The 27,477-nt window shown below is 35.1% G+C and overlaps 1 long non-coding RNA gene across 1 annotated transcript in view; it reads right to left on the minus strand.

The window, feature by feature from the left end:
* Nucleotides 1–26,938, minus strand: part of LOC147875029 (uncharacterized) — a 336,681-nt gene extending 309,743 nt beyond the window's left edge. Inside the window, exon 1 of the long non-coding RNA XR_002542653.2 lies at nucleotides 26,690–26,938. This is a non-coding gene — a long non-coding RNA (uncharacterized LOC147875029). The remainder of the gene's footprint in view (nucleotides 1–26,689) is intronic.
* Nucleotides 26,939–27,477: the final 539 nt, after the last annotated feature.

Genomic DNA, 27,477 nt, shown 5'->3' on the forward strand with positions numbered 1-27,477 from the left:
AATTATAAGAAATTTTAAATAAAATTATATTGTGATCAGACGGATTAAAATAAATAATCAACAGTTAATCGTTGTTCCAACGTGAAATGTCCGATCACCTGAACTCTGATCATTTGTGATTTAATTTTCAGACCAAACTGTAACCAGTACTGCCATCTATAGCATTACGCAAAGGTAGTAATCTGTTAGCACAACTTCAAACGCCAATACTCAGCTACGGTTGGACACAGGATTAATGTTGTTTTGCGTTGTTTGTTCGAAATCAATTCACCAATTACCCCTGACCTATGTCAGAACGTTTTTAAAATATGTCGCGTATATTGTTGTGCACACGGAATTTTCTCTCGGTTATTTTGGTTGGAAGTAATGAACAGTAAATAAATTAAAAGCAGAAAAGTTTATTCGAATTCAAACGACACAGCCTATTCTCCATAAGCGTTATTTGCTTAAGTGACTGACCTCGAGGTAAATTTACTATAGATAAAAATATATTGTTGCAAAGCCAACTGCACGACTTGTAGAGTGTATAAAAATCTCAATTACTCTTTCCTTATACCCTGTTAAATATTCACTACGTCAAAACGATTAGATTTCTCTAAGATTATTATGTGTTCATAATCATAATAGTAATAATCTTTTTCCGTAGGTAAAACTTACTTACTTACTTACTTTGATGACCCGTTCTTCAAGTTCCTGAGCACTGCGGGTCCCAACTTTTCGTTGGCTTTGATCTATGGACATTTTGGTAGGACTCCGTGGACGAGGGATCGGCCCGTCGCAAGGCCTCTACCTGTACACAGGACAGCACAACACGGACAAACATCCATGGCTTGAATGGGATTCGAACCCACGGTCCCAGCGACCAAGCGGCACGCTGTAGGTAAAACTGTATTTTAAATATTGTTTAGATGTTTAATTCTCTAAACGGTTAAATTTATAATTGTTTAAATTTATTTTCATTTATTCCCACCTGACGGCAGCCAAATACCTTTCTTTGTGAAGCAGACATGGGTTTAACCTGCCATAGGTCAGTGTTTCCCCGATTACCAATGCCAGCACGTAGTTCAACATACGTGAACGAGAGAGAGAGAGAACGTGCGGATGCTGCGGGCAGCTCCAGGGATCACTATTATCCCCCGATTACTGGTATCAGCACTTAGCCAAGTGCTACCTGTCTTACCGACTGCTACTGTTCTAACGTTACTACCCATTGGGAAAATGTCCGATCATATCTCTCAGAGATGCTGGATACAGCAGTCTTTGTTAAAGCTCTCTGTCGTTCAGCCAGTGAAGAAATTTCCCGTCTCCTATGGAAGCCTGAGGTTTATGACTGTGCTTAAAAATACGTCTTCGATTATACACTGAGTTTCACTACGAAGTTTCTACTTACATCCTAAGTCTGGTTATATTATTTAAATTATTTAACATATGCGTCCTCTCATATTGTAAGACATAAATGGTGTATCGGTGTATAAATGATACGGTGGTACATGAAGATACTAAACAAATCTTTCTTGTATCACGAAAACCTTACTTACAAGCGGCTTACAGCAAGAAACAATAGTTTTTCCTCTATTTACAACCCGAATATTCGAATCAGATTACTTCGATTTTAAATATAATACGGCAAATTCCTCTATTATCGAAGTATATACGAATCACTGCATTACGATTCTACGCTCGCACAAAACTAGACCATGTGCTGACTGGGATTTAATATGCATTATACACTGGAAAGGACTCGAAAAGCAAGTTAAATCTTAAATCTTGTTTAAAATAACCGAAACGTGAACCTCATAGCTCTTTAATAAAATACGTTGAAAAACCGTACGAATAACTTGTTCGGTTTCACTGTGCCCAAATATTAATAATTTAGCGCACAAATAATTGATGGCAATAAAAAATAACTTGTACGTCGCTTCAAAAAAATGTTCTAAATCCGCAGACGTAGACCAACCATGATAACGTATCTAATTCACTAGCTATAATTACATCCTTTGTTCACAATTTTCTTACAGAACAACATCGAAAACTATTACATTTTCAAATCGAATATCATAAATTTTTCCATATGAGCTACATCGCGTATGTAGTTCCAGTTTCAAGATGAAGTAATCGAATTCAAAATCAAGAAGTCAAAGCACATAGGCCATAAATTGCTTTCATGTTTCTATAGAAATCCCCCCCCCTTGCGTGATCTCATATATCTACTATAATCTTCATACATTTCCGTGTCCTGTTGTATTATTGGTAATTGCTGATTAGTGAGCGTCCGCGAGGGCTTGATCAAAGCCCCATATTTCTGTTAATGATAATATATTAATGTTATTACACACGCTATAGTAGCGACACTGGTGGGCCTTTGAGAAAACAAAGGAACGAAACGCAATGGCATGAGAGATTCAGAGAAGTACAGGGGGGACAGAGGAAAATGAGAGGGTGTAGAGAATTGAATGAGAGACGATTGGAAAATTCCATCATGAGTGTTAGTATCACTCAATTTTCATGATCATTATCATCGTGGGTAACTTCATGATATCTGAGTAACTGACACGAACAATGTACTGGCCTAAAGCTTGATCAGAGAGGTTAGTCATGCGCGCACTGACACGGGATCCAATGCATTTAATTACATGACATTGCAGGTAGAATGACAGTAACTGGAAGTGGCTTTATTGTGACAGAAATCTCGAATCGGAGACAGCGATTCCGACTGAGTATTTAGCGATTTCATACAGTTCTTTCTTTTCGGACATTTTTAAAATGTATCGCAGCCTGTTTCCCTCCAGTTTACAGTTCATAACTACATTACCACAACCCAGGACATCTAAAGAAATATCAATTTAAAATAAATGTTTAAATTTTGCTCAAAATGATGTGTCGGAAAACGAAATGTAATAAAAATGTTAAACATAATTTTATTTTTTGTCTGTAGAAATGCAAAATAACCTTATCGGGCATGAGACGAGGAAAGTAGTTTTGGTTTATTGGTTAAGATATGGGTTGAGGGGAAGGGTAACGGTACCAAAATTGGTCAAGAACCACAGACAACAGACCCTAAGCCTCGAAACATTCGAGCAAGGGTGTCCAGTGTAGTTTTATACTGTAAAAATGTTTCCTACTTTTTTATTTAGTGTTCTGTCTGAAGACAGGTCCATATGAACAGGATCCTTCCATCCTTTTCTCGGACTGGGACCTGTTCATATACGTTCTTGGCAGATGATCCAGAAGTGGTTTGCCGTTGCCTTCTTCTGTGTGTGAATGGAGTAATTGTTGGGATGCCACGGAGGAAAACTCCGTGTTGCCTAGACCACGGCCTTGCCCAACACAAGTTATAAATTCGAGCACCGCCGGGAATCGAACCCTACTTATCAATAGGGATTTTACTTGAGAGGAACGCGATTCAAATCCAGGCAAGAATCAGCGTTTAGGTTTTCCGTCGTTTCACTCAATCCCTTCGACCAACTCACGGTTTATATCTTAATCAGGCCACGACCGCTGATCAATCATCTTTCGACGAAGTTAAGAATACTTGTATATATACCTCCATGTCATTAACGCAATGGCGTGGTGTTTAAGAAAACAGAAACATCTGCTTTTACCTTGTAGGCCTACTTTTTACTTCCTAGGAGTCTACCTTACGATGCCTGTGTTTCCTCGTAACCAAACCAAATTTAAAGAAGTCAAATGTCCTAAAGAAAACTGGTCCTACACTTACCCGATTGTGAGACGCCAATCCGATGCGTCTTTAACCATTTTACGTATCTTTTATAATGAACCGAGAATCCTTCATTACTTACAAAGTTAAATACAACACACAAAAGAAAATAAAACAAATTACTGACTCCGAAACTCAAAGAGCGTCTTGTAACATAAATACTCGGTATAAACATGAATTTCTACGCTTTTGAACCTATAAACGCTACAAAATTTTCTTCGGTTATGATTTGCTGAAATTATTATGTTTCTTATGAGCTATAATGTAAGTCGTTCGCAGTGCCAATCACAATAATTATCTGATCATTACTGACGTAGAGATAAGTCGCTTCTACCTAAATCTAAACAAGTCTGCGATATCAGCGCGATCATTTTGTGAAAGCCATAAAATGTAAGCAGCTGACTCGTTCCGTAGGCCAGGATGAATAAAACAAATGTTTACAGTCCCACAGCCTGTAAATAAATTACTTTTCTTCTGGTGTGAAGAATTATTTCTTTTCTTATCTTAGACCACCGCCGCCTTTGTTCCTGTCTTTTGTCAGTTTCATTTCCCTATCTACTTCTCTCCTTTCTAGTGTACAATTTTGTATTAGACAAAGAATTCATAATAATTAAAAATATGGCACAAACATAGTTTATAGGTAGGTAAACATTATCGCTCAAAACACGTCATTACAAACAACTAGCAGATGGCTGTCTTCTTGGTTGTTTCGCCGTGTAGACTACTAGAAGTTTACCGACGTTCCAGAGGTCCCTACTGCCTCCATCATCGTGGCCATAAGTAAACTTCTACCAGCCATCTTCAGACTCACCACCGTGAAAACCTGAAGAACTTCTGCATATTTTCAAAAAATCTATCTAGGATTTCTCCAGAAGCTCTACAGCGTTTCTCCAGGAATTTTAAAACTCTTCTCAAGGACATCTACAGAACCTCTACATGACGTATGAAGCACTTCCCTAGGATTTCTCCAGGATTAATCCAGAATTTCTCCAGCAATTTTCCGTGATATATATACGTAAACCAGATACCCACGATAGGAATTCTCCATGAAAATACAGAACCATTTCTAAAACCTAAAAATTTAACTAAACTAACCTAACAAAATATAACCTAATGTGACCCTCCAAGACTTCTACACGATTTCTCCAGGAATTCTCCACGATTTCTCCAGCAATTCTCCATGACAAGGAAATTTCTGTATAATTTCTCCAGGACTTCTCCAACACTAATCTAGGACTCCTCCACGATTTCTATCGGAATTTTCCTGTAATTGTATAGGATTTTCCAGCACTTCTCCAGGACATCTCGACTACCACAAGATGAACACGATAGAAATTCTCCAAGACAAATCAACCCATCGTAAAACAACCTTATATAACCTACCCTTAACTTACATGACTTAACTAAGCCTAACCTAAATTAACCTAAACAAACCTAACCTAACCTAACCCAACTTAACTCAATCCGCAACCTAATTCAATGTAACTTATACCAATCAAACATAAACTAATCCAAAATAACCGACCCGCATAACATCAAACCCACCACAGTTTAAGGACTTCCAAATGACCTTCCAGGACTTATCCAGAATTTCTCCAGGACTTCTTCAGGATTTCTCCAACAATTCTCCATGACAAAAAAATTTCCTCATAACATCTCCAGGACTTCTCCGACACTAATCTAGGACTTTTCTATGATTAATCCGGGAATGTTCCTGGAATTCTCCAGGATTTTCCAGCACTTCTCCAGAACATCCCCACGACCACCCGATGAACACGATTGAAATTCTCCATGACAACACAACCCAAATCGACGATGGTAAATTTCTCCGAGATTGCATGTCTCAAAAACCAAAAATATGCCATCTTCATTCTTTCCCATGTGAGAACACAGATCTCACCTAGTAACATATTCAACATTATAATTAACATTGTGATCAGAATGATTTTAAATCTGACTACCTGCTTCAACTGAAGTAGCAAGACATTGAGACTAATATGTAGGCATATATAAGTCTTTTCTTTTCTCTGTGAAACCCTTTCACCATCTCATTTATTATCTACTTTCCTCTTTCATCCTATTTGCAATGTGCTTTGCCATATAACTCGACGGTCGTATGAAACATGGATGCTATTTGTTTTTACATTCATTTAAGAAACTGTTAGTAACAGAATACATCCGTTTTCTCTAATCTATACTTATAAAAGTGATTGTTACATTATTCCACCCGGAGGCTCACCTGTGCAAGTGGTAAAAGAATCATGACCGTCCTATGATTGCACGTATTACTCTCAATTCTCCTTTTTGCAATCCTTTTTATTGTTCAAAGCGTATGTTATAACTAAACTTTAATTGAACCTGTAATTGATCATGTTTGTAATAGAGAAAGTTATCAACGTTTTTATTTATGTTAAAAAACTAAAACGCTCTCGGTGGAAAAACGTAGCTGGTGACTTATGTTGCTGGAAAATAACGCAAACAAGCTACACTAAACGAAAATTGAAAACAATCATGCATAGATCTGTGTAATAAATGGGAAGGTTCTGCGCTATGTGCCACATTACATAAGGAAATAGCTTTCGAATCGTAGCGGCTTGCGAGCTTTATAAAATATAATGGGATTTCGAGTTTTCTCGGTTGTTCAATGACTATATATGTGCAAATTAAAATATATAAATATTTAAAATAACCGTCAATCACAATAAAATTTAAAGATTAAAAGATTTAAAATATCATATTATGTTCCCTATCGAGTACTCGATTTACATATGGAACTTACATATGTAAATATGTAAATCGAGTACTCGATAGGGAACATAATATGATATTTTAAATCTTTTAATCTTTAAATTTTATTGTGATATTTATATATTTTAATACTATTCACAATATGACGCATCTACAATACCTTATATATGTGCAGTCTTTACGAAGTTCCGAAGATCTATAATATATCAAAATTCAAAGCCGAAGGAGACAGTGTAGACCAGCAAATCACGACTAATATGCTTATAGCCCACCTATATACACCGCTCCATCAATCATAAAAGCTATCAAAAACAAAAATAACAAGAAATAAGAAAATAAAAGCTTTGCTTCAAAATGTTTACATATAATAGTGCCTTAATGTCAAAGAAATGACATAACTGTAGACCTACACAAACATTATTTTAAGAAGCGTAATTAATATCGGTTACCAAGGCTACAGAACACGAAAAATCGGACGTTTCCGCTGGAGTTTATTTAAAATGAAGTAAAGCATGAGGCCAGGTCAATAGAACCAACTCGGCGAAGAAGTACACCATTAGGTTACAAGTCTTTACTTTCTAAAATTATATTTACATTACGAAATATTTTGTAATGTCAGTTAAATAAAACCCATCTGATAAAGAACATTTGAGCCCACAAGCCTAAACACTGATGGGCCTATCTTCCTGTCACTTGTAACTAATAGGACAGCCCCCAATTTCAATAGACTTTCCACATCACTATGTAACATATTTTGCTCATTCTTGGCAAAAGTTAGGCAGAATGACTACACGAAGAAAGAACAGTTTATTTTTGTCTGTCCGCAACTTTAATTTTCTGAACTGTTGAATTCAATAAAACGTGATGTTGAGTGATCTACGTTAATATTTGCAGTGACTAAATTTTGGTTCTTGTCAGTCACAGATAATTAACGTCACTTAAAACATATACGAGACTACAACTTGCTTATCATATTACTACAATTAAATATAAAACTTTGTCAATTTCTCACTAAGGACTCAATTCAGAGAAAGTACCTAATAAAAGCAACTAAAATTGTAATTAAGACGTACACCTTTCTTTCTGATATTTAACGAAATAAAATTAAAATAATTTCTGAATCAAAGTAGCACAATAGCTGAAATTTCTCCCTACAATGTAACTTATTATTGGAAACTTGGTTTTCATTATGTCTCCGATTTTTTTACAATCACACATCTGAGTAGCAACTGATTTTCATACTTAATGTAACTCTTACTGAAACTTACTGAAAGTTAATGGTAGGATAAACAAATTTATAAAATCGCAAAGATCATATTTCGAAAAAATGTTTACTCCAAGTCGAAAACATCATTATTCTCTTGCTCGTAAAACAGACACAGATTCTGCCATTTTCAATAATTACCTGATACAGCAACTTAAGTGACAGCAATTGAATGTCTGAAAGGCAGAACGTTTCTCTTGCAGCTATTAATGTTCTGAAAAATATATTTGATCACTTGTAGTAGCTAATATTCGACTAGAACAAGAAACAGCCTTTAAAATATGAAGCCATATTAGTTAACCAACAGGTCACCTCGAATTGCATGCCGTCATGGATTTGGAAAACAACAGCTTCGTCAATTTAGTGACTGAATTACAAGGCAGATTAAACTTCCCTTGTACACTTCCCGGGACCAAACTGTGCGTTTCGCCTCTGTATATAGAATAGAAACACAAAGTGCACAGTGTACTTCAAATACATTACTAATACAGGAACTGAGACAGCGAGATATAAAGTATTTCATTTGGGAAACAATGAGAAGATAAAGTTGCGTCATATTGTGATAAATATATATTTGTTTAAATCTTGTCGGTCTAATCACAATAAAATTCCTATTAAATATTAAAATATTACTATAATTAACATTTAAATATTTAAAATATATTAAATGATGTTCTCTAACGAAATGTTCGATTTACATTAGATCATCACTTTTTTACACGACATGTTTCAGTTCTAAAAGAACCATCTTCAGGTGTATAAAATTATATAAACTTAAATATAATCTCTTAAATGCAACTTTTAGTCGGATGTTTATCAGATTTCAAATGATGTTTTCTTCCAGATTTTATTGTATTTTTAATATCGTATTCGAAGTTGTTCTGTATATGTACGTCGTGCTTAACATGATTTTGTGTGGGTGAACGTTTTGTTGTTGTTTTTGTATCATCCTGTAAAGTAAATAACAATGTTTGTAGAATGGACAGTACATACTTCATCTCCTACCTTCCTAACCCCTCACTTTTTTACTTGTAACAGACGTCGAACGCACAGGTACTCCCCGACTACTGTAAAGAGCTAGCCGTTAATCCTTTAAGCGATATCAGCCCTTGTTGCTCTAAGCTCAGGAAATTGGTACGAGGCTCGGTCCGCTAATCAAGGAAGACCAGTAGCTACAGGTAACAAGGTAGCAGGGGTTCCATATGCCAATTGGAATTTCATAACAAAAAAGAAAGCTGTAGGTGGGCATTTGCCCTCTCATCTGAAATCTGCCCGCTCCTTGCTTTCTTTCAACACGGCAATCAACGTATAGATAGCATGAGTGGGTACGGAGTGGTAATTGAACCGCAAGAGTGAGGCCGCCACTGAATTAAGAGAAGTTAATATTAATGGAAATATATTATACAGATCAAGGATGTCCAGGTGGTCGCTCATAGACCGATGGTCGAATAAAGGATTAATTATGTTCGATAGAGCGTTATTACTTTGTAGAAGTAGGTGTCCTCGAGGCGAAGCCAAGGATGTCCTCGTCACCTCTACTCGAATTCAAAAATGACAACAAGAATTCAATTTAATCTGATCGAAATTAATTGACAAATTGAAACACAGATAAGGGACAGGTGGTTTGATACCTTTCAGTAAGCAGAAATGCATTAAAATGTCCTGATCTACGTAAGATAGAAATCCAAAATTACATTTAATAACATATGAAAGAATATATTATTATTAGGTCTTATTTAATAATGATGATAATTATGTTCAAGCCACATACAAACTCTAACATAAGCACCAGACCATAAAAGACAAGGATAATTCTTTTAGGCAAAGACTCACAAACTTTGTGCTCGAGGAACTAGACGAATTTCTAAATTCATTTTGAAGAAATAATGCAGCTTTTCTTCAGTATAACCCGAAAATTAACCAATAAGTATCTCAAAACAAACGAATGAATATTAAAACGCTTTATATACCCAAGAACAAGACTAAACTTAAAATAAATTACTTTTGACAGTGGAAAAGGCAAAGATTATTATAGATAAGAAACCTATCGGGTGAAATAGACGTAAAGATGATGACATGAATTACCAACAAGAGAATCAAAACAAACGGAATGAAAGAATATAAGTAAAAAAAAAGTCGAAACTTGGCGCCAGTCGAGAAAAAATTGAGGAATTGCGGGGAAGGAAAGAGGTATTATAATCCGGTATTAGCAAATCAGAAGCCACATTACGTCTCATGACTATTACTGAATGTCAGAGATCATATTGCGAATGTCGGTAAACGTATACTTGAAAGAAAACTACTCAGAATGAAAATGGCTTATGTTCACCAAACGTATCCCTCATCTCAATGTAGAAATAAAATGAAAACGTATTACCAGTGCTGAACTTGTGTTTCCATTAATAAACATTACCGATAATTCCAAGGTAATGAGACTAAAGTTTGGTAGTGATAACAAGGAAACCAGTTAGAAAAATATTTCAAATACAGTACGATAATACATTGATCCACATCTAGTCTACTGTCATAATATTAAATTAATTATTCGGTTGTTGTCCGTCTAATCACAATTATATTTAAAATTTACAAATAAGATAATTAAAATATCATTTTATGTTTCACATCGAATAATCGATTTACATTTGGAACATTTTTGCAACATTGCAGTTTACCGTCTCTTAATATCGGACACACAACACATCAATTACAACCCGATATAAACATCCAAGTACAACCTCCAAAACAAAAAGAAGAGACAAACTTAAAATTAAATAAATTAAAATAATCAATAAACGCAACGCAAAATGTACTACAGTTTTTAAAATATATTAAAATTGATAGACCTGATGATGATGTGATACACATTGAAACATGTCGTCGATACAAAAAATGTAACAAGATACAGTGTCTACTGAGAATGTTATAATTTTAGATAATTTTAAACAACATTATTTTAAGTTTGTGTATAGACGGAAAATAAAAATATTGTATCAACATGTTTCGGTTTCATCGAACCATCTTCAGGTGTAAAATTATATCAACAAACTTAAAACTCAATTACAATTTCTGTTGTGTAGCTTTTTGGTGATGTTTTCTGGTGATGTTCATATCCAGATTGAGTTTTAAGTTTGTTGATATAATTTTACCCCTGAAGATGGTTCGATGAAACCGAAACATGTTGTAAAAATGTTCCAAATGTAAATCGATTATTCGATGTGGAACATAAAATGATATTTTAATTATCTTATTTGTAAATTTTAAATATAATTGTGATTAGACGGACAAAAACCGAATAATTAATTTAATATTTGATTCACAATATGACGCAATTATACAATCTTGTCATAATTTTACTGGCTAGATTGCACATAGTTGCTCGGCTTGTCAAGATATTCCCGATCATCTATAAAACCCAATAGTTAATTACAACCCTACTTTACAGCGACTCTGTTGCATCCACTTCACACCCTTACATTCCATTTTTACCCCTTTGAAGCTGAAGCTCGTCTAAATAACATAAATCAGTTCGTACCGCAAAAAAAACGAAATAGATTGATTAATGCTGTTTAGGTAAATAATCGATGTTCATTATGAGAATTATTCGAAACGTATAAACACAAAATGCGAAGTTACTAAGTGTTAAAATAGCTTATAAATATAAGTTACCACCAAATTTTAAATCCATAATATTTTAATCATAATATACTGGTATTTATTTTTATTATACGTTAACATATTTCGAGTGTTGCTGTTTCGAAATAATCGCGGAAGTAAATCTTTAGCCACGATCGTTTGTTTTTAAATATAGGAAATAAAATTAATGCAAATAATGAGCAGAAGGAAACAAAAGAAAACAAATTACTAATGTAAAAAAGCAGGAAACAAACACACGCAAGTAATAACTAGTCAGAATTTTGTATAGCAGTGAGACTCTGAATTTAACAGTGTATACCACGCAGAGTAACATTCATTTGTCTCATGATTCTCTAACGCACATATACAGCCTGTGTTCGTAAATAATAGAAAATGGTAAATAAACCTATAATAATAATGGTGACAGATAACAACAGAAACCATAATAAAATACGTATTATTTATTGTTACAAATGTATTAACTTCTTCATTTGCAGGACCTAAGCAGAAATAGGCTCACAAAATGTTCTAAGTAAAGAGGTGCAGCATACTTACTTCAACACTACCTTCCGACTAATTTTATATCTAAACTTTTAATCAACTCCAAATTATAGGCTGCCCACAAGCACAGCCAAAAAATATAGATTTAATTTTTATGTAAAACACGAAGACGTGAAATAAGCATTGTTTAAGATCATCAAATCCTGGGAAGAAATTCCTTTGAACTACAATGATAACTTAATATAGTAAGCAATAAGCCTATTCAAAATTCTTGTTCTTTTATGGACTTCAGAAACATTACCCTCTGGACATTATTTGGACAATTACATCAAGTCGGAAGAGCAGATCGGGACATGGGAAAGATAAGAAATGCATTACAGCACCTTTGACTGAAAACGTCAAATTAATAAACCACTTTACGAGACCATGATTTTGATAGGAGGATAATATTAACATGCATCTGAGGGTAATCGGTTGTGAACATATACAATGGACCAGAAAAGTGTGTGTAGTAGCCGACTGTTATGCACACTGTGACGAAAATTCTGTTTCTGTGGAAAGAGAAAAATTCTTTTGACCAACGAACGAATCTGCTGCATAACATTTAGACAAATTTGACATGTACGGCGAATGAAAGAAAAACAGAAACTTCTTACCGATTTTTTGTTAAATATATCCTGCTTTGATCTAACAAAACCACAATTCATTCGGGGAAACAGCTCAGTGTTACTGAATCGGTCTATTCAATGAATATAACTTGATTCCTACATAAGCCCTCGTAACGAAAATGCCAAAGTTACTTTAACCCATCGTTATCATTTGATCTCTTTCAAAAACCCCAGATATTTTATCAGTACCAGTATGTAATCCATTTATTTCAGATACATTCTTCATGTATTCATCTAATGATTAAATTTTTAAATCTGTGTATCATACGCCATTGTTTCACGTTGTTACAGTACAGAAGAGAGATCATACGCACACAGATGAAAACGAAAACAGAAAATCATATAAAAGGAAATACAACACAGAGCATAAAAAAGTCGGGTGGATATCGAAAGGGTAAGTTAGAGAAACGTACCATAAAATCGACTGACTGGATGTAATGTGTATGACTAGAGTCAGACTGAAAAAAAAAAAAATATATATATATAGAAGGATCGCTTAAGGGTTTAATTATACAAGCAAAACCTTTTAGAAGTAGCTCTAATACACGGCAGCTGACGAACACAAAGACAGGTACAGACACATCATAAAAACAGGAGACAAGGTACTAATAATAACAATGTCAGCAATGTATTACACATCCTGCAGAACACTGGGAAGGAAAATGCAACAAGTACAGTTAGAGAACTGGTATGTACCTACATGCAGAGCTGAGCTATTTACCAGCTCTATTAGAACACACAAAATTAGGCGACAAATGTATTCTTCAAATGCTAAACGGGAGTGAAAAGAAGTCTGGCGATCTTGGTGGCCGCGCTCTATAACCAACTCGCAGTGTCTGACCACACGAAAGTGGGAATTACAAGATTGAAGCCAGCTCTAGACACAATGTCCGTAAGCATTCATCTGTACTATCCTATACAATTATATAGGTTTGGCAAATTAACTGATTCGACACAGAATATTTTTTTAATAGTTAGAAGAAGGAAAAGAAGAAAATTGTTTCTTTATTGGTTTAAACAGTTTAATACCTTACCTTAACACAGTTTTAAGTTCCATACAGCTGACCGTTCCTTGAAAAATTAACAGTCACTCAGCTTGTGAAAAAATTCCTAACCTACTGAGTAACCCGAATTTACGTTAGTGTTCTGAGCCAGTTGATTTAACACCTTCCAAATCTATGAATTTAAAATCTTCCCATTGCGATCTCATCTTCCGTGATACCATCACCAATTGAATGGAAGGTATTCCTACTTCAGAAACTAGCAGTCGCTCAAATGACCAAGAAATTCCTTCTATTTTATTAAATTCAAACCTTACTAATAAATCCGGCCACTGCTCACTATCATTAGACAGGCAAATCAAACCCACATTGCCACACCCTATTTAGAAGTGGCTGCATTCATATTATAATTTCATCAAAGCCTAATTCTCCCATGTCGCATTCTTCTCGAATTCATTACCACTCCCACGCGTGCTACATGTTCCAGCCGTCAAAACCTCCTTCATTTAATCACCCTATTATGTCATGAAGAATAGAAATTGCTTTTAAATTAATTTTCTTAGCCTTTCAAGGCTTGAAAGTGTGACAAATTTCAAATATTTGGAAACAACAGTGACAAATCAAAATTATATTCATGACGAAGTTAGGAGGAGACTAAATTCTGGAAATTCTTGCCACTTCTCAGTTCAAAATACTTTGTCTTCACGTCTGATTTCTAAGAACCTGAAGATTAAAATATACAAAACAATAATTTTTCCTCTTGTTTCGAATGGGTGCGAAACATGGCCGAATACAAAATATATATAAATATGAAATGAATTAAATTTAAGTAAAACATATGATTAATTTTTATGAATAAATTCCTTATTCTTTTGTGTTTTCCTGAAAAAAAAATGTCTGAAATAAGTAATATTGTTCCGAAGTTTTCCATCTCGTCAATTGTGGGTGACAGTTTCGGAATTGTTTTACATTTTACTACGCGTTATTGTCGTCATCTGTTTCTTTTGTTGAAACCCGGAACAGTCTGCTCGATTTGCGATTGTCTGCCACAGACGACATTTGTCAAAACTTTTTATATGGGGGGGGAGGGGGGGGGTAAAAATAAAAGTTTTCCACAGACAGAGACAAACATTGCAATAATAGCTGAGGATACATATTTTATAATTCGTTGCGAAGCCAAACCCAATTTTCAACTTCTACATGTATCCCCGGAAAAATATCTAATCAGGAAAAGCAATCCGACGTCCTGACAATGACAGATACTCAACATCAGAACACTCTCCCGAATTACTTGGGAACTCTATCTGTTATGCAAGTTGATAATACATAATTCACAAACTGTTCTTATGAATAAGCATTGCTTTCCACGATCACTACTCTTTTCAGCATTACAGAAAACAAAGAAACAATTGTTATGTCTTCCTCTACGACAATGATTCCGAACGATTTCAGGGGATCAGTAAAACATCAGCAGTGGGATTATCTTTGAAAAATACACTGTCTCTCTCTAATTGCACTGTACAAATAAAAGCCTACAAAGCAAATTATTACTACTACGTCCAAAAGTTTACTTACAATATAAAAATTAACGCCTTTACGTGACATTAAAATCGAAAAAACTTCGTAATCACCCAACTTGACCTTCCGTAGCTAAAGAAGACGAACGATCACGTAAGAAATCATTTAAAATGTCAGGTATTACGACACCCAGAGATCTCGATTTCGTAGTGTCCCCCACCAAGTTTTGAAGTTGCAGAGACTGACTCTAAAACTACGTTTTATCTCACTTACCATTCCACCGGTGGCACCATTGAATTCTGCCAAAGAAAGACAGGATAAAAGAATAGTCCTGATAAGGTTCAACACAAAACTGTTTAGTCGCTAACAAAAATAAAACGATATTAGTTATAACATTTTTTGTGACTGTTGTAATATACAGGTTTAATGTACACATAAACAGTATTTCCTGACAAGTGCAAGGAAAGCCAATGGCCGACAGTGGTCCGCGGTATACCAGTTGAAAAACTATGCTGTATAATGATCTAAAATAAGTATTCAAAGGGCTATATTTAAAACAAAACAACTTAGCATAGCCAGGCATTTCCATTACCTTATAATAAGCCACTAATTTTTCCTTTCTAAATTGTAAAAATTAATGACCTATCTTAACATAATATTCTAAAACAATCAAACAATTGTGTATTTTATGAAATAAATTTTTTAAAAAAACCCACCGTAGTTCAGTTTAAGGAGACTTTAACAGTGAAAATGAGATTAGAAGTTAACTGCAATTGTGGAGAAATACCTACAGTCCACGACTGTAATCTTGAGACTTGAGGGGTGAAGGGGGAACGAGGAAAGATGGCGTCTGCCTTTAAGCTACGGACTTCCTGCATTCCTTGCAAGTCTCAAGATTACAGTCGTGAACTTATATAAAATTTCGTTTATTTACATTTGTGGTTTGTTTAATAACATCCTCAGTAGATTAGATTATAGAATAAATTAATGAATTTGAAAAAAAAAATTGAAATGAAGCGGTCGTGGTTTGATTTAATGTATTATTTCTGCATTTGTCAGAGACGAACAGAGGAAAACCACGGATAGCCGATCTCCGAGTTGAGATTTCAAACTGAGACCTTCGTCACAGGTAGCAGCAGTGACTTCGCTCGGCAATGACATCAGTTGTGACTATGCGTCTCACGAACAGGAAACCTAGCGAGGTCATATCTATGAGAATTAACATTTTAAAAACAATGAGAAGTACTGTCTGATCGGAATATGAAATTTAGCCAAAGGACGTCGATAAACTCATACCCGGAACATATTAGGAGATTAAGAACTAGAAATTCAGGTTAATTAGAGATACAGGATATCAAAAATGATAAACCAATACAAAGAGACAATGCCGTTAACTATAGGACAGACAAGGTAAATACAAAAATGTAAGATTTGAGGTTTTCACAGCGGTGAGTATGAAGATTTCCGTCAACTTATGTGATATCGACTATTCGATGGAAATCTTTTGTTCGTAAAGTGCCATAACATGAACTCGACGTAACTGTAGGCTGACGTAGTGTCAACAGCTCATCGCTCAATGGCATGTATACACCGACGGTTGAGACGGGGCGTGGGTGTTTTAAACGAATTCGTTTTATGACCCTAGCAACACATGGAACCGGGCTGGTGGGTGGGGTAGTGTAACATGTCATATACCTTCCTGCACCAACCCCGAAGTTATTTTGCCTCACACTCTTGTCTCTTTTCCAAGTCACGTCCACAATCCGTTACAGATATTTCCAAGCACGTCTCTACGTTACGCCCTCGGGTCAAGTCATAAACCATTACATTCTCGACACACATGCAATACCGACTTAAGTGTCTCTCACATGTCACGTGTCACATACGTATCGATTTCTCGTTTTTAGGTTTCTTCAAAATCCCTTGGACGAGTAACTTTTTTTTCCCTGCAGGGCGGATGCTGGACCTAACTGTAACTTCTATGTAGTGGTTACCCACAAGAAACTATAAAGTTTAGCACGTCGTGGTATGTTGAAGGCAGCGAGGACCTCTGAAACGTCCATAAACTTCTACCAGACTATACGGGTCTACAACCCAGAAGACTGCCATCTTTGCATAAACCGCCGTGAAAACCTCGGATCCAAACTATAACATTTATTTGTACCAAATATTTGGAAATTACATTAAAAATTTAATAATGTATTCATAAATATTGCAAGATCATATTATATTCGGCGAATGCTTGGCATAATTGATTTCAGTGTTTCTGCATATGTGAAATCGTAAATGTTAACAAAACCACGTTTTTCACGTTGTTTTATGTGACAGTCAAACATCATCTCTCGACCTAGAGTAAAACATGATTATTATTGCCATAGAATGAGAATGTTTCTGTGGAACTGTGGTCGATTACGTGCCCTTTGTTCATCCCTCAGATGATACATAAATGTGGGGCAGCGGTGGAATGTTATCGACAGTAGAAAACCCAAGAACGTAGAAAAATACCTGTCCCATTGACAGTTTGACAGCCCGCATCAGGTCCCAAATGAACTTATATAGGCACTATCCCGAGACGACGGGGTAAAAAGCCTGCTGCTAACCGCCTGAGCTATGGCACGACCAAGCAAAATTAAACATAGTTTGAGACCGTTTGAGAGTGAAATATCTGGACTGATTAGCCACGAAGAATCAAAGCGATCCAGACAATTATGTTATGAAGACCTCATAATTTTCAGTTTTTTGCCAAAAAATTATTAAGCTTATATATCGAGATCTGATACGAATATTATACCACTTACTTGTAGCCCCTGCGACCGTACGAACTTGAGGTTGAGAACGAAACGAAACTTCCAATTAACAAAGTCTATACAATTTCTTCCAAAATTACGAAACCTTCGTTAATGTAATGTTTTGTAGAATGTTGGCAACGCGCTGTCTACGTGTAGCTCCTTTTCGGAAGCGATAACTAAGTATCGCTGTAGATAAGACTGTAAAATTTTCTATAGAATTATCTTGGATGGTATGCATTACGTACACATTACGTAGAAATATTATTCAAAAGTTAACAGTTACAAACGTGGCGACGGAACAAACCACAGAGCTTGGGAATTATGAATATAAAAGTGTCACTAAAATATTAATTTATACTTATTACTTCCCTTATCATATGTGAAATATTGATAACAGACCGACGTAAACAATTTACTTTCCCACATATGGTTTGTGAATGTCAACTGGACAATTTCGCTCATACGCTAATTGGTCACCATTGGACATAAACGAATTCTTACCTCGTCAGAGCTACGCTGTAGCACTTCTGGTTCTTCAAAGAATTTTAACAGAGTTCGAGGCCCTGTCTCTTGAGTGGTTAGTACTTGGACAGCTTTAGATTCCTAGCACGAGACTGTCAATTATCAGTGACGATAACTTTTCTGACAGTGGTCAGACAAGGTGTAAAATGTCCATGCGACAAAAAGTTGTTATATAAAAATGACACCAAATCAAATCAGGAACTAATACTATTCAGGTAACAAGTCGTTGAATGACGAAAAACTTTTACACCTGTGGGGAGCTAGGTACCTAACGAAACTAAGTAACTAGCTAACTCACACAAAAGTAGAAATCGAAAGTTTAATACCAAAGTCCGCCAATGGACACAATTCTGAAACACTCCATCCACTTCCTGTCTTCTGCGTCTAGGACACCTGGCTCTTATGTGGTCTTTTAAGTGACCACTTCCAAAAATATTTAATAACCAGAATTCCGCATTCAATTCTTCTTTCTCTCATTCGACCTACTTGTTTACGCATTTTTAATCTCCTTTATTTTACTGTACTAACAGCGTATATGAGGAGAAGAAATCACATAATTTTTCCTTGTGCATTTTATTTAATTCCCGTCTGTCTTTAATTCAATAATTTTTACCAGTGAAGTATCGAGACACGAATTTGGCTGTGAGCATGAAATCGCGTTTCATCGCAGAATTTAGTGATTAGGAATTTAAACAGAACAATAACAATCACTTATTAGATCAACATCTTTCATTATGTCCGTTGACTTCTTGTGCTCACCCTAATTAAGAGAAATATCCTCTTTTGAGGTTTCCCAAAAATTCCTAATCTCTTTTGATGAAGGTTTATTGTTTTATATCTCTTTAGTCTTATAGTCTTCGAAAGCGAACACTTACAAAGTCGTGTCATACACATTCTTTCCTCTTAGGAGTATTTAGTGCTTAGTGTTTGCATCTTTGTCTCATTGCTTTATGATTCTTTTTCGTAATATTCTTATCTTCTCAAAGTCTCTCAGGAACCTGTCTTCGGAATCTATATTTCATCATAATTTCACATCCACAAAAACTGCCTGAATTGTCCACTGTGAAATAGCATAATATCGTTGATACTTTACGCGTTTTACTATGAACATTCACTGAATCACACAATATAAACTTTTGTTATAATATTAACCTCAATATCATTACTACATTAACATAAGTATGTCATCTTAGGGTCATAACATTTCCTGCATTTTTATATTATTAATTTAATAGTAGTCGAACCCAATATTATTCTCGGGTATTTCATATTTTCGAATCTTTTCGAAACATGTGTCAGGTGTAATTGTGGCACATTTTTACGTCGTGAAACACACACACACGTACAGGTCTCCTTGCCGAACATTCGGAAGCCTTATGGCACTGTAGCACCGAAGCAGGTCTATTGAGTTCTTGCAAGCATTAAGAACGATTACTGAACATATTGAAAAGCGCGGCCCGGTTCTTACTGTGGCGAGACTAATTTCGTTACGTTCCGACTGTGACCTGAGAAAGTATGGAGATTTAAAAATTACAAAGAAGAAAGAAATATTCCTCCTTCCACATCTTGTTTTACATTTCATTTCATTCTTCTCCCCATCATCCGGTTCTTTCTTTGGAGAACATGTCAACCCATGTTCTCATATTATCTTTTTATTGGCGTACATCTGGATTATCACGATTTGATTGGTTGTTTCAGTCTTAAAAATTTGAAAGCATTGTAAATGTTCTGCTATTTTATTTCGTAGAACAATGTTGTAGGTTATAGGAAATTCCTATGTAAATGGAGCAGTAGGATTGGTGCTGTTTGCTTATAAACAGCAAAACCCATCCGGCATGCTGTCCTACAGGCTTCATACGCTGACGGTATATGACCTTATCGTAAACTTATCTCATTCATTATACGGCCTACTTTAAAACAAAATACTATTCATAAGATAGTGTAGTTGCGTCATATTGTGATTTATTAAATTAAAATTAAATTATTTGGTTATTCCGTCAAATAACAATGTATTTAAAATAAGATAATTAAAATAATTAAAATATCATTCTGTGTTCCATATCGAATAATCGATTTACAATTAATTTAATATAATTTTACACCTGATGATGGTTTAATAAAACCGAAACAAGTTGTAACTGTTCCAATTGTAAATCGATTATTCGATATGGAACACAGAATTATATTTTAATTATTTTAATTATCTTATTTTAAATACATTGTTATTTGACGGAATAACCAAATAATTTAATTTTAAAATACTATTCCCTAAATACCTGAGAGCAGTTGCAGTAACTTATTAACAATGCTACATCAACTACAAACTTTATTAGAACTTTTATTTCGACGTTAATTTAAAAACGTTTATTAAAAATGTACTTTATGTGACGTAAAATGTTAGAATGAATTTGACTGAAGCATTGGATAATAAATGTGTAATTATTAGACTAGTTCAGTGGTCCCCAACGCGGTGCCCGCGGGTGCCATGGCGCCCGCCAAGGCTTCTTTGGGTGCCCGCGTTGTTACGGAAAGAGGTTATACTGATCAATGAAGGCCGTTCAACCATGAACATTATAAAATCAAAGCACTGATCTCGACTTACTGACGCCCAAATTGACGATCATTTGCGAGCAGCAACATCACCCTACACTCCCAAATTTGAAAAACTGGCCGATGAAATGCAGCGCCAAACATTACGCTAACTTCCCACTTGATTAATAATAATTGTACTTATAATAGTACGTATTTTTGATTGCGTGGTTTCTTGTATCATTAAACATCGTGTTGTTTTGTGTATTATTTGGTGTCCGTAACTTATTTGTCCAGAGAAAAGAAAATTTGGCTTTGTTAATTGGTTGGTGCCCGCCACGATCTCATAAACTCTCAAATGTGCCCGTACCACTGGACTAGTTCTTAGTATTAGCCTCAACATCTGAGCTAAAAATGTTTATGGCAGGTAAACTTCATAATTTCTTCCTTAACGCATACTTATATACGTATGAAATTCTTCTTTATTTGATTTATATATCAGAATTTAAGTTCAGGACTTAGAACCGCGTGATTATAGCTTTTTAATAAAAATAATGTTTTGACTAACAATTTCTTTGTCTCCCTTTTTCGTCTTTACATTATTTTGTACTAGGGTTTCTGCCTAACAAGACGGAATAATTAACGATACAGGAACATTTCAGTACTGCTCTCTTTGAAAATCTGTTTCTCGGAAATCCTTCGATTAGTTAAACATTTAAGATACTGGGGCAGATACACACATGGGAACGATTTTATTAGACAGCTAACTTTTCTTTCAAAACAAGGAAATTTCGGTACTCGAATTACGAATCTCAATAGAAATTCCCACGTTGTCACCGACACAACTATCAAGCTATTATTCATCAGACTTCAGAAAGGAGTCGAATTATTATTAATCCAAGTTCCGTGGCGAAAGATTCACAGTGATTCGTTTGTACTTCGAAAATTATAACGGTCTCTCATCATCTTACTGCCCTGAATGCTAAATAGAGGATCTGGAAAGAATGCAATTTCTTTAATATTGCTCTGGGGCGACATCGTGTTTTGTATCATTCCTCACCCTCCCCCCCCCCCCCGTACCAAAATGTCCCTGCCCTTCTGTTCTTTTCATTAATGTTCCTTTTCGTCCGTATGCAAAGTAGATTTTGTACGTTTCGCCTCTAGTACAGAACCTGTTGTGAGGGGTAGGAATAATCAATCGTTGGTACGAAGGGGTTCTGATACAACAGCACAAACCGGTCGTCATGGATGTATTTTTCTCAGCATCATTCCATATGCAAATCTAAAATCCTTTTGATTTTCAACTGTAGAGACACATAGGTATTGGTCTACCATTTCTCTTCATTCAATTTACCTTTCGTATGTATGATCTACATATGCATTATCCTTTAGTGCCTTGATTTACATTGGTATATATATTTCATTCTTGAGCAGGTCACTTCTTATAAGCTTTGAGTTATAAAAAGAATTACAACGAAGATTTCGAACCCAAAGGTACAGGACAAATAAGACAAAGGAAAAATTTGAGTTTTTTTTTACCACGTGAAATTGAAGAATTGGTTCTCAGATCTTTATCAGTTGGATTAGAAGAAGGGGAGATTTATTGTCCTTTCAATTCAGTGAGAGTAAGGAAACCTTAGTTAACGAGGGATTATAAGAAAATTTATTCGGATATGTTAATAAATGCGTGTTGTTAAATGCGTTCAGGGAGTAAGAACATGTAGTTGGATCGTTCGAAGGGTACAATTGCTCCTCTGAAGGCCAACGTTGCTTCATGAATGAACGTCTGTGACGACCTGCCAGCTGTCAGATATTCGAAGCAGAAATGAATAAGCTGACTGTCTTCTCTGTTTCTGCGCAGCGATAATCGCCATGATGATGGAGGCAGAAATTACCTCTGAAACGTCGTCGGCAGATTACACTGCTGAACAACCCAGAAGACAGACATCTTCACATTCGCCTCCGTGATAACCAAAAATCTCACCCAGAATTATGGTAGTTAAAAGCGTTACTAAAAATCTTAATATTTACGTCTCGAGCTAATGAACATTTTTCATGAACCTACCAAAGTACATACAAATATGAAAAAAAAATATTCTTGGTTATTTAACAACGCTATTTCCTTTGGAAAGTTCGTTTAATTTCTTATGGGAGGATGACTATAATTGAAAATGGCGGAAGGAAACGGCAGTGACCTGGAGGGCCTCAGGAAAATCATGGAACCCCAGAATCGGGCCCGGGCCACCAGAATAAGCTCGCAAATTACACATTATTTTCGTATTGAGTTACATTTTGCCATAAATAAAATCCTTTTCCTTTCTCTGTGTCTGTTACAACGGTGTAATGAAGACATTCCGGATGTTTTAAACACGATGACAACTTTCGGGCTCCATAAGATGTGGGACGTTTATGAGCAACTGTTATCATCCCAAGGACATACTGATATACATACCAAGTAAATGCATTTAAAGATTTTTCCTCCATTTTAAGTCTGATATGACGTTAAAACAGAGGTAGAAATGAAAATCTACTACACATTAAATTGTATTTCGTATTTGCTGAGTACAAAGTCAATTATGTCTCAGGTACATTATCGCATTTATTTAGGTCTATCGGCAATGTGGTTCCTTCCACGTGGGTCCAACAGCACTCTGCAGATCAGATCATTTGCAATGTGTCAGATGATCTCCCTAATGTCTTCATGAGGTCTACAGAATTAATATTATTCACCCTGTAAGAGTTATTAAATTTATTAATGTGAATTATTTACTAATATATAATTTGTCTATTTAGTAATCTGTTACATCCACTCAGATATTTTATAAAAATAAATAGATTTACTCTTATGGACATGCCCCTAAACCAAATTCAGGAGCAAAGTATAATATAACAATTTCTTTAAAACAATTTCTTTAAAACGTAAGTATCTGAGAACAACAACAAACAGTGATAAGGTTTGTGACGAAAAAAGGTGAATAAGATTTAGAAATGCCTGCCAAATAAAACAGTGTTTCAAAACTGTTAAAATCCCCTCAGAATAAAAAAAGGAACTCTAATCTTGCCTGTTCTGCTGTATGAGTACAAACACTGACTCCTGATTTTAGCAAAGATTGCAGATGTTATAAAATTTTCTGGGGGCAATCAGCAGCGTCAATGCCGAGTCATATGCAATGGTTCGGAGACTATCTCTGTCTCCTTCATCAGGGTGACATTCGTGCGCCGAGAAACTTTTAAGTCTTACAAGAATAAAGAGTACAGACATTCAGAAATAAAGTATTCAGGAATGAGAAAGACTTATTCTTTAAACCCGTTAAATCACAACTGCCTTGTGCTAAGTTAGTGAAATTTTGAAATATTGCTGTGGACTGGGCGAGGTTGTAATAGGGGAAACAGAAATGGAATAACGAAAAGGAGAAAGTAAAATGATTCTTCGCAATATATATTCTTCGCAAGACCTTTTGATTCACAAACCATAACATAAAATGAAAAGAAAAGTTACTTTATTTTCCAAGATGGATTACCACGAGTCGTAACCCAACCTTAAGTGTCGTTAGTGTCCCGCTCACTTCCAAAGTTCGCACGATCGTCATGTTGGTATTATTGATCACAGGAAATTAAAAAAGTACAACGGTCGGATGGGTTGTGGTAGCTCGGTGTTCGTATTTTAAGAAATATCCGTCATTTGGTACAAGAAATATTGAGAAAGCATGTGGACATGACGAAAGTAGGGCAAAGCCCACCAAAATAAGCAAACAGCGCGACCTTAAAAACTTACCATTGCAAAAATCATGTCAAAGACAGAAATATCTCATTTGACAGGGAAAACATTGAGATGATAAAGTTGCGTCATATTGTGATAAATATATATTTGTTTAAATCTAGTCAGTCTAATCACAATAAAATTCCTAACAAATATTAAAATATTATCATAATTAACATTTAAATATTTAAAAATATATTAAATGATATTCTCTATCGAACATTTCGATAGATAATATCATTTAATATATTTTTAAATATTTAAATGTTAATTATGATAATATTTTAATATTTAATAGGAATTTTATTGTGATTAGATAAACAAATTAAACAAGGGAAAACATTGTCTGTCGGCAATTTTTATTAACGAAGTAAGGAATCACTGGATGATACGCGTGTTCGAGATATAAAAGATAATAAATATGCAAGTTACATAACACAGAAGAATAAAACATTTCACAGAGCACCAAATGGAAACCATGAACACACCAGACATACGATAATTTAAACGAATTTATAAATTATCTTGGAAAGTTCTACTTCTTCTTCGTAATAAAATAAAATGACAGAAATGGTTAAATATTAAACATAAATACACAGAAAATAAAATAAAAATTATACGGAGCATAACGCTTGAAGAACTGTATCACAATTAAGAATAAAAATAATTTTACACCTATAAATATACTCAAAAACTTAATTGAAAGCAATAATGTCATTATAATCAACATCGGAATTTATATGAAAATAATAAAGAATAAAATTTTGCAATATTATGCAGACCTGTGGGACTTCAATCTGGATTTCCCTTGAGATTCCGACTAATTAAGTCTACCGAAGATGAATGTCGAAACAGGGTGCTGAGTGCACGTACACAATAAGCATTAGTTATGTTTAATAAGGATTAATCTCTTGTTTATATTCCTTATGTTTCCTCCTCCCACCACACTCCTACATAAATTCCAGTAAGAGAATGCCTCGCTTGTTGTCAATAACATTGAATGGAAATCACATAAAACACTTCGTTGTTTTTCCAATAGAAGTTCACACAAACCTCTCTGTCTCTGTCTAGCATGCATTCAGTTGGCAGACCCTTTCTCTCATTCTCTCATTCTCTCATTCTACTTCGTCTTATTCCATTTCATATCTTCGGTGATGACTATGGGAATAAAGCGAATGCTTTGACAGAGAGCGAGTTTAAGAGCAAGGTATTCACACACACAGCAGTCCAGCCAGCGGACCTGTGGGCAGACTCAGTTGTCGTGAAATGAATTCTTGATATGCATATATTTAAATCTGGATATCTAGTTCCGACACTGTTTTTTCAGTACCCACACATTCTCAGTGTAAAACTAGCATAAAGACTATATGATACAGTTCATCTCATTTAAACTCAAAATTAAATTAATATAACTCAATGCACAAGACTTCTCACTGAGGATGTGGTAAGCTTGCCAAATAAATTGTATGTCTTTTATGGAAACGAAATTTTCATTATCATGTTGGACCCAATTCTGAGACGGATCAATCCAGTCCACACCACGACATTGTTTCTCCTCAATTTTAATATTATCCCGTCTACTACTCGTGAAGCTGTTTATTCCTTTCAGGTTTCCAAATTCAATCCTGGTATACATTTCGTATATTTTCTTGTGTGTGATATATATTCCGTTTATTCAATACTCCTTTATTTCGTCTTTCCAATGATAGTAGTCTCTGAAGAAAACAACGTCCTTACATTTCAAGCAGTCCTATCGTTTCTAGTAGTGGTAAAATAGGTACGATATGAGTATAATGTAACTTTTAGTGATCAGCAAATAGGGTTAACAGAAAGCTATGTACTGTAATTTAAAACAATCTGTTACGTCTCACCAGCTGCTCAAAAACCAGTGTAAAATGTCTTTTGAAATCAAAATGGTATTAAAATTGGTCAAAATACAATGTGTTTGACTATCTGGATATTATTTTGATAGTCCTGGTGTGGGCTGACACAAGACGAATTAATAAACATCATATTATACTTAAAATGAAGTTCCTACCTTTGTTCTGCATTCTCCTTCAATGCCACTGTTAACAGGCTTTCTAGAACAATGGGTCCACCTTACAGTCACAAATACACACGCTTAATTCTACTTTTAAGTTATAAACACTGCACATAATAACAAAAATTCGTGTAATAGAAGTATTGTCATCACACACGTTTATCCACAAGCGTATCACACTGCTTATTTCAAGCCGAACACTTTATATGTCGTAAGACAAAATCACAACATGGCCACGCGTTCTCTATCAACTCTTTCCAGGGACAAGAAATGTGCGATCACTGTCCTTTCTAGCAATGAATGATGGGTAATCGAGGAAAACACGTGGTGGGTGGGGGCTTTGGTTCTTCGATTTGCCATACCACGGCACTGATGGAGCTAGCTTACAGTGCAACTACGTAAATCAAGACGCGTTGACTATTCGTAGTAGGTTAAGGATTTCACTTTCAGGGGTGCTATATGGAAATCCTAACATATTCTATTAAAGAAAACTGACAGAAATTTTGACATAAGACAGTATTATATATTTGGATGAAATTTAATTATAAAACCGACCTGTACATATTTCTAAGAAGACTTTAAAAACTGATAAGGAATACTTCTCGTTTTAAATAGGTCTTCAGAAGGTCTACACAGTGAACCAATTTTTATGGTCTAATTGTATAATTTTCAGGAAGTAAAGAGGCCTATGGAAATTTTATTTCTATGTAAGGATTTTGTTAAAAACGTGATGAATATTACGTATAGTAAGAAATTATGGAGCGATGATGCAGGCTGTGGGTGAA

The sequence above is a fragment of the Zootermopsis nevadensis genome, unplaced genomic scaffold (assembly GCF_977971745.1).
Source record: "Zootermopsis nevadensis isolate Lab colony 2312 unplaced genomic scaffold, Znev_1.0 Znev_ptg000002l, whole genome shotgun sequence".
NCBI lineage: Eukaryota > Metazoa > Arthropoda > Insecta > Blattodea > Termopsidae > Zootermopsis > Zootermopsis nevadensis.